A 9243-nucleotide genomic window follows, 5' to 3' on the forward strand; every position below is an offset into this window, starting at 1 on the left:
AAACAATCCTTGCTATAAATTAATAGTCAAACCGATAGCTCAAATAAACAGCGAAGAAACCAAAAATCTTATAAAAGAAAAAAGTAGACCGAAGAGAAATAAAAATCGGAATCACAAAAATGAAAAGCATTAATAAAGGAGGAGTGTTAATTGAATCAAAAGAAAAGGCTGATATAGACTTGCTGCATAACGAAATATCTAAGGAATGCAAAGACGCGTTAGTAGCAAATCCCGGTAAGGAACATCTTCCAAGGCTGATAATATATGATATTCCCAGTAAAATAGATGCGGACAACGCAATAGACTCAATCCGCATGCAGAGCGAAGAACTCTTCATCGGCGACACAAAGATGATATAGAAATTTATCATGACAAATAAAAAAACGAACAAAAGAAACTTGATTATAGAAGTCGATCCAACGGTGAGGACCAAATTGCTGAAAACCGGTTGTTAAAATCCCATGGAGAATTTGCCATTGCGCAGACTATGTAAGTGTTCTGAGATGCTTTAACTGCAATACATTTCACCATCATACACAACACTGCAGGAGAAAAACCACCTGTCCGTTCTGTTCTAAAGAACATAAGTTCAGCAAATGCCCACGAAATAAGTCCGAGATGAATTGCATAAATTGCCAAAATCAAAACAAGCATGCCATAACTAAAAACGACACCAAACACATGGCATTAAGCAAAGACTGTCCGACACACAATTACCACAAACAGCTCAAAATTCAAAACATAGATTATGGAAAGCAATAATAAAGCTTGCAGAAACAGCATTACCTCACTGGCATGCCTTCAAATAAATCTACAACGCTACATCAAGGCTGTTAATAACTTAACAGAACTCAAGAATAGAAAAAATATAGGACTGGTATTAATACAAGAACCCTACAACATCAACAACAAAATATGCGGCGTTCCAAGTAATTTTAAAATATTTTCCAAAGGATCTGAAAGGAGAGCTGCAATACACGTGGTAAACCCTGAAGTTGAGGCAATATTAATTACCCAATTAATATTGCCTCAATTAATATTTCAATAAGTACTGAACGAGGATTCGGTACTTATTGAAATTACGTACAGAGGAATTAAAACTTTCGCTGCAAGTATGTATCTAAACTTTCACGTTGACATAAAATATGACTTAGAAAAAAATGAGCAACATTGTGGATTTTGCCATCGACCATGGCTTAATTATGGGAATAAATAATTTTATGGTTTAACGAGATCACAAACAATAGAGGTAAAAATCTGGAAGAGGTCATAGCATCAAATTCCCTAGACACACTAAACGACGACTGTAACACTTCATCATTTGAAAATACCAGAGGAAGCAGCTTCATCGATCTAACAATGGCAAACAGCGCTATTTTACCTCGGGTTTCGAATGGAAATACGAAGAAGACGAAAGCTGTTCTGACCATCGCATAATAAATTTCATTGTCAGTAACAAAAATTTAAACGGAATAGACAACACCTGTTGACGAAAACCACCGCATTAACATCAAATACTTCACCAATAAAACCAACCTAGAGAAATTTATAAAAGCATTAAAAAGAGAATTTATACTCTTAATCTCAGAACATCACTTTAATGCGAACAGCGAAAAGCAGCCCAGCTTAGACAAAAACCTAGCCATCTGGGCACAAAGCGATATAGACTTCCTTGTTTCTGCACTCTCATCAGGTCTGAAAAAATCCGGTGATCAAACACTCAGAACAACCAAGAAGCTAAACATCGATAGAAGAAAATCAGTACCGTAAATAAGGAACGACGAACTAACAGTCCTAAGAAAACGTGTCAACGCACTCAGACGATTATACCAAAGAACATACAGTAATCAAGATTTAAGAGAGAGCAGTCCAAAATTTCAAACGCGAAAACAGAATAATGGAAAAAATTTTGTACAGTTTCAACCGTATCAAATCCTTGGAATTGCATATATAAATTAGCAGCAAACAAGACAACACCTATACTATCAACTATCAAGAAAACAGACGGCACCTACAAGCAGAAACTGCAGCTATTATGATAGAGAAGTTTATTTCCAATGACAATGTATCGACAGATGAAGAAAATCCCCAAAATTTGCAGACAAAGAATGGAAATAGATATAGACTTTCCTGACGACCTCTCATTTGCAACTAATGAAATCGAGTGATTATTAAGATGAATGGATCCAAGAAAAACTCCTGGAGAAGACGAAATAAGTAGCGACATACTCTTAATAGCGTTTCTTGAATTCCCCGAATTCATAACAACAGTTTACAACAAATGCTTAAAAAGAGGACGATTTCCTTCAATATGGAAACACTCAAAAATTATACCTATAATCAAACCAGGAAAAGAAACATCCGACGAAATTAAGAAAAACAGACCAATCAGCCTCATAAACGTTGCCGGTAAGGTACTAGAAAAACTTCTAATAAACCGAATAATGCACCACGTCATTCAAGAAACTTATTAAGCAGCAATCAATACGCATTCAGACCTCAGTACAGCATAGTAGACGCAATTATGGAAGTGAAAGAGTTTGCAGAACACAGTCTACAGCAGAAAAAAAAAAAAAGACATACTACTAATCTCACTCGATGTACAAGGAGCCTTCGATGCTGCTTGGTGGCCAGCCATAATCAATCAATTAATAGATTTAAAATGCCCTAAAAACTTACCCAACCTTACAAAAAATTATTTTTCAGACAGAATAGCAACCATGACACTAAAAAACACAACTGTAACGAAAAAAGTCAAATGAGGCCGTCCGCAAGGTTCCTACTGTGGGCCAGGTTTCTGGAACATCCAGTATGACTCGCTTTTAAGACTGCCTGTCATCACTGAAACAAAAGTCATAGCCTTCGCCGATGATAATAATTCGGGGACGTGACGGCTTACAGTTAGAAGTAACGGCCAACGAAGAACTCTTTAAAATTTCGGAGTGGGCATGCGAGAAGAAAGTGACCTTCAATAGCACCAAGTCTAAAGTGCTCCACATTTCACGAAAAAAATCAAAACAACCTCTAACAGTCTTCCTAAACAGAGAAGTTCTCGAGGTAGCCAGTGAGCTAAAATACCTAGGAATAACTGTTGACGAAAAATTCACCTTCAATAAGCACATCTCATATGTTGTCGAAAAAATCTTACAAATAGTAAACCTTCTAGCTAAGTCGGCACGGATTAAGTGGGGATTAGGCCAACGAGCACTGAAAACGATATATACCGGTGCTATACTACCACTGATATCTTATGCTGCGCCTGCCTGGAAACATTCACTAAAATCAAAGATAAACCGACAAAAATTAAACAGAGTTCAACGCCTTATAGCCATATGCATAATCAAAGGGTACAGGACAATATCTTTTGAGGCAGCTTGCGTTTTTGCAGCTCTAACACCGATCTGCCTGAAAATACAAGAATTATCTCTTATATATGAAGTCACTTCCAGAAGATATATCGAAAGTTACAAAATCGATCCAAATTGCTACGCTGCTTCACTACAGTAAGTGGCCTCACCCAGCAAAGTAAACAAATATTAAGGAGAAGGAAAGCTCTGACAGTGACGAATTCCAAATATACGCTGACGGAAGCAAAACCGAAAGGAATGTCGGTTGTTCGTTCACTGCATACAACATACAATCCATAATACAAGATCGCTGTTCTAGACTGCATCCTCTCTGTTCCAACAACAAAGCAGAACAACTTGCTATAGTTCGGTCACTCACATATCTCCAGGAATTAGAACTCAACACCTCTCAGCAAAAGACAGCAACAGTCTACAGCGATAATAGAAGCACTACAGACGGCATTAAAAACCAGAACAACCATATTGCATTGATAGAACAGACAAGAAATCTGGTTCGAAATCTCACTCTAGAGGAACGGGTAATCAAATTCTGCTGGGTGAAAGCGCATACTGGAATAGCAGGAAATGAGAGAGCGGATCAGTTGGCTAAAGAAGCAGCTAGAAACGAACGGCTAGAAATAAGTTACCAGAAATTCTCGAAATCTACAATAAAAACACTTGCAGAAGAGAAAAGCCTAGACTTGTGGGTAGAAGAATGGAAAACATCAAAAAAACGGATCAACAACAAAAGAATTCTTTCCTAGCATCAGAAACAGACTCCAGCTGAAAAAACATGCCATTTCTCCAGGTTTAACCACGCTACTAATGGGACACGGAAAACTACCTTCACAGATTCCATATCCTGGAATCACCATTTGCAGTTCACACCTTCAACAGACTGTTGACCACATGCTTTACGATTGTCAGCTATTGGACTCCATCCGGATGCCCCCAATACAACACGTAATCACTTCGGAGACAAGTGGCCAGTGTCAAGACAAAGACTTATTGAAAACAATTACATAGAATTAACTAAATTTGCTAATAAAATCAATTTCCAGTCCCTGTGACCTAACATAAATACTGTTATTATGTGAATTATACTGTATAGTGTTAATATATGTATATATAAAAATGTAAATATGAAAATTGATACAAAAATGTAAATGTTAATCAGCACTTATAAGCTACATGTAATATAAGCATTCACATGTAATGGAGCATGTAGGAATAAATTACCTCCTGGTAGGGTTACTATTGGGAGGAAAACGCAAAACACACACACACACACACACACACACACACACACACACACACACACACACACACACACACACACACACACACACACACACACACACACACACACACACACACACACACACACACACACACACACACACACACACACACACACACACACACACACACACACACACACACACACACACACACACACACACACACACACACACACACACACACACACACACACACACACACACACACACACACCAATGGCGCGCGCAGGTGACCATTTCGGTTGAGTGTGTTGTCATGTAGCTTATGCAACCTGTGCTACAAAATTCACGTCAATTTTACCGTACGATTTCATTTTTATTGATATACGAAAGTTTTAAGAGCGCATGAACGCTCATCTTAATTTGTCCAATGCAATTAATTGTAGGATAACTTTGGATATTTTAATTTATCAATTAATTTTAACCAAATTTGCGTAGAGTGGGGGGACAATGTAAATAAATAAATAAATCAGCTAACGCCTTTTATTCCCTTATAGGGAGTAGTCGAGGCCTTTATACCCTATCTAGCTTGTTTATTTTAAATATATTAGAAAACAATAATAAAGGAGAATGCTCTATTTTGTTGGTATGTTTGAATAGGTTCCACGTACAACATCGATATAGCACAACTAACAATGTCGTACCACATACGATATAGCGCTAATGATATCATTTTAAACTGCGGAAGAAGTTCATTGAAATACAGACACATCCTGTCTAAAAGGGGTCATACTCACGGAGCACATTTAAAAATTCTATACAATTTCCTCGATTGGCTGAATCTTCAGACTCATGAGGAGATCCTACATCTTATTTAGGTGGGCGCCATGGCTATTTGTTCTTCACACTATGGCGTCCGTTGACTTCTTTGCATGCAGTGTATTAGAGCTGAGTATACCATACCTAGTTTCGATGTAGACAACACTATAGCTATCAACTGTAACCAGCTCCCTGCATCTCTTCAGGAAAGCCTCGGACGCGTTTAGTGCATAACTACAGTCGAAGAAAAAGTAAAAGCAACAAGTTCTTTAGATACTTAGATACTATCAGTAGTAAATTCCATTATCAGCACTGTCATATGCACACTCCCAAATCGGCTTCCCGAAGAAATAAACAGCCCATCTGGAAGAAAAAATAAACTAACTAAGCCTCTGGTTCCACAGAACTATGGGCCTGACTGATCGTAAACCATTAAACAGGGCGACAGATCAGGTTTGAAACTCAATAAAGGACCAACAACAGGCAATGGGATACGAAACTCGAACACCTAAATATAGAAGCCAGTCCCTCTGTAAAACAATGAAAGCGCTACGAATTTACTGCATTCTAATCAGCAAAGTACAGGGCTACAACGATGCTGACAAAGTCGAAGCTTTTGAGATAACCTACAATAGGCTGTATAGTCCAATTAACACCTCATGCAGATTAACCCTCATGCAGATTTAAATTTTATAGGACTAATACATAGCCATACATGCAGAGTAATCAAAATGCCAATCTTCGAAACAGCACCAAAACCGTATCGCCAGCTGAAGTTTACGAAATCATTTGAAAACTAAATACCAGAAAGGCACCATGTCTAGATGCATCCTCAAACAGACTATTAACCCCCCCCCCCATAGACACACACACGCACACACACAACATCACCATGCATGCATCTAGTAGCCATTATATTTGTATTACTACAATTAATCACTTCCTTACACGTTGGAAACTAGCAGATGTTCCTAATTCACAAGCCGGGAAAAGAAAAACTCCCTTCCCTTTAGCCTACTTTCTTACATAGGTAAACTCGCAGAACGAGCAGCCTTTCGTTACTTCAAGAAGCAGCAGAAAACGTTGAAATTATTCTAGATAAGTAGTTCGGATTCACGAAAGTCATTCTACAACATAACAGATTTACCCAATTGTTGAACATATCAACCAAGCATTCGAATGGCGAGAATATTCTGATGTCGTACGACTAACATATCGTACTGTGATATTCGTAGACATGACCAAACCATTTGCCATGATTTGGCACCACAGTCTAATTCACAAACTATTCCAAGAAATTCCCAACCCCTTTCATTGTACTAATCAAATCCTATCTTAACAACTGCATGTTCAAAGTAAAAATAAATGAAATCAGATCTACAGTAAGAAAAATCACAGCAGGAGTCCCCAAGCCCCCCTGCTGTCCCCCTTGCTTTTCTACATCTATATGGCAGACCTTCCTAAAAGCTTCTTACTGTCACCGATCTTTATGCCGATGACACAACCATCATAGCCAGATCGCTGTGACCACAACTAATAACTAAGAAACTTCAATTCACCCGATGAACTCGAAAAGTGAACTCAATAAAAGCTCAGCAGTACACTTCGTCAGATGACTAGCAAACCCAATAGAAGCTATACCCTTGTTAACTTCTGCCAAATACCTAGAAATACAACTAGATAAAGTCCTGCAATCCACATAAGCCAATCGAACTATTGCGCAAGAACAGGTGATGATGACAATGATGATGTGATGATTTATGGTTTTAATGGTGCAAAGGACAACAATGGGCATACTGTGCTGTAGCAGTATACAAGGTAAGATAATCACAAACACCCATTCCACAGTGCGATTTGAACCTGCGGCTTGTTGGTTGGAGAGCAAATATGCTCTCCAACCAATATGCCATCCAGGCTGGCTGTTGAACTGGAATAGACCTAAACATGAAAAACAATGTTCTAATTTATAAAACAGTGATTAGACCTCTTCTAATCTATGCCTCACCAGCCTGGAGACACACCACTGAAAGAAATATCAAGAATCAAGAAGCCACAAATGGTTCAAAATCAGTGTTGAAGGATTGCACTGAATACTTCCTATTCGTCAGCAATAACCATTTGCATCGTGATTCCCACATACCTGATATACGATCTTTCCTAAAAACTACTGCTGAAAAGCTTTATACCACTATTGACGACCACCCTAACCAACTAATCCGTGAAGCTGCTAACTACAACCCTGAATACTTCTCAGAATACAGAAGACCGAAATTCATTCTAGCAGAGACAACACCAGCAACTGTAAGCTTACAAGGAGCAGGCGTAGCCTTTATTCCCTCCTCCTGCTCTTAACTGCTAATACAGATGAAGGGGTTAACAGTTAAAGACTCAGTACGCCCACCAAAGAAGTCAACACTTTACCTTAGTAACTTTCTGAGTACCTCCCACTAATGTTATTTTCTGCTGAAGTGGACCTGATCATTGCATTCCATTGGATATTTACCTGTGGCATGGGCACTGCTGACTTGGTATTGATTAAGTGGATATTTGGGCTGGGACATGAACGATTCTTACTGGCTGCTTTCAGAGGCTGATGTTTAGCTTGGTGTAAATTTTAATCTGTCACTGGATGGCGCTGAGGCTTTTGCAAGTATTGTACAGCAGAACCACTGCTAGGTATCCTGGAGTAATCCATATCAAGTGTTAAAATAGCCTTGCGGTTCACTTATTGAAATTAGAGCGAACTGAGAATCATCTAGTTTTCGCACTATTCCTTACATAATCAGATTCGCTGTATATGAATGATCTGTGTAGTGATCATTCGCAATTTACATGTGGGAATGGAATCGTTCTATACCATATGGAATACGAAAACTATACAGGGTGTTCGGGATAAATTTTACAGTTTCGTAAGGAAAAAGAAAATCTTCTTTGTATCTATTAAATTTAATGAATTGACAAAAAAACATTACAGGCAGAGTTAATTACAATACTATCAACAAGATTTACTCAAAATAACCACCATTAGCATCGATCACAGCTTCAATTCTGCTTCGGAACCTCGAACAAGCTGATGCTACAGTCTCCCTGGGAAGGGCCGCAAAAACTGTTTTAATTTTATCCATTAACTGGGCTTTTGTATTACTGGAAGTGCGATTGGTGTCTTTTTCAGCTGCGCCCCATACAAAATAATCCATGGGGTTAAGGTCTGGGGAGTTTGGAGGCCAAACATTTGGACTGGTGAAGTCGTAGAAATTTTCAGACAACCATTTTTGACTTTTCCCAGAGGTGTGGCAAGGGGCCGAATCCTGCTGCCATACATACGGCCTACCATTGCCTACCCTTGTTATCCAGGGCTTGACTACAGTTAGCAACTCCACGAACAAAGCCCGAATTCCAATGCCAGGGTTCTTCAACACCTGTTCCTGCAGATTTGCGAGGAATTCTGCTGTACGAACGCAATCAGATCGTCTGCTAGGGATCTTTCTTCTTGCTACATCCTCGTTGTCACCATTGCAAGTCTCTAGTTCATGCCTGATTGTTTTTACTGTATTCAGGGAGCATTGGGCAGCAGTCGTAATATCCTTATTTTGATGGCGGGCACGAATCATCATGATACAAGTTATTCTCTTCCATGATTCAGGTGGGTTCCAGCTATCCATCCTTTCTGACATCTTGTATGTGAATGAAGAAGGGTCCAAACTTTTAAATGAAGAGATGTGTGTGTTAATACATGTAACTTACGGAAAAATATAATTAATTATAAATATGTCAAATTTATCCCGAACACCCTGTAGATATTAGGTGAACCCTCTTTATATACAAGCAGACAAATC

The sequence above is a fragment of the Typopeltis vanoorti genome, chromosome 12 (assembly GCF_054136105.1).
Source record: "Typopeltis vanoorti isolate ZY-2024b chromosome 12, IOZ_Tvanoo_1.0, whole genome shotgun sequence".
Classification (NCBI taxonomy): domain Eukaryota; kingdom Metazoa; phylum Arthropoda; class Arachnida; order Uropygi; family Thelyphonidae; genus Typopeltis; species Typopeltis vanoorti.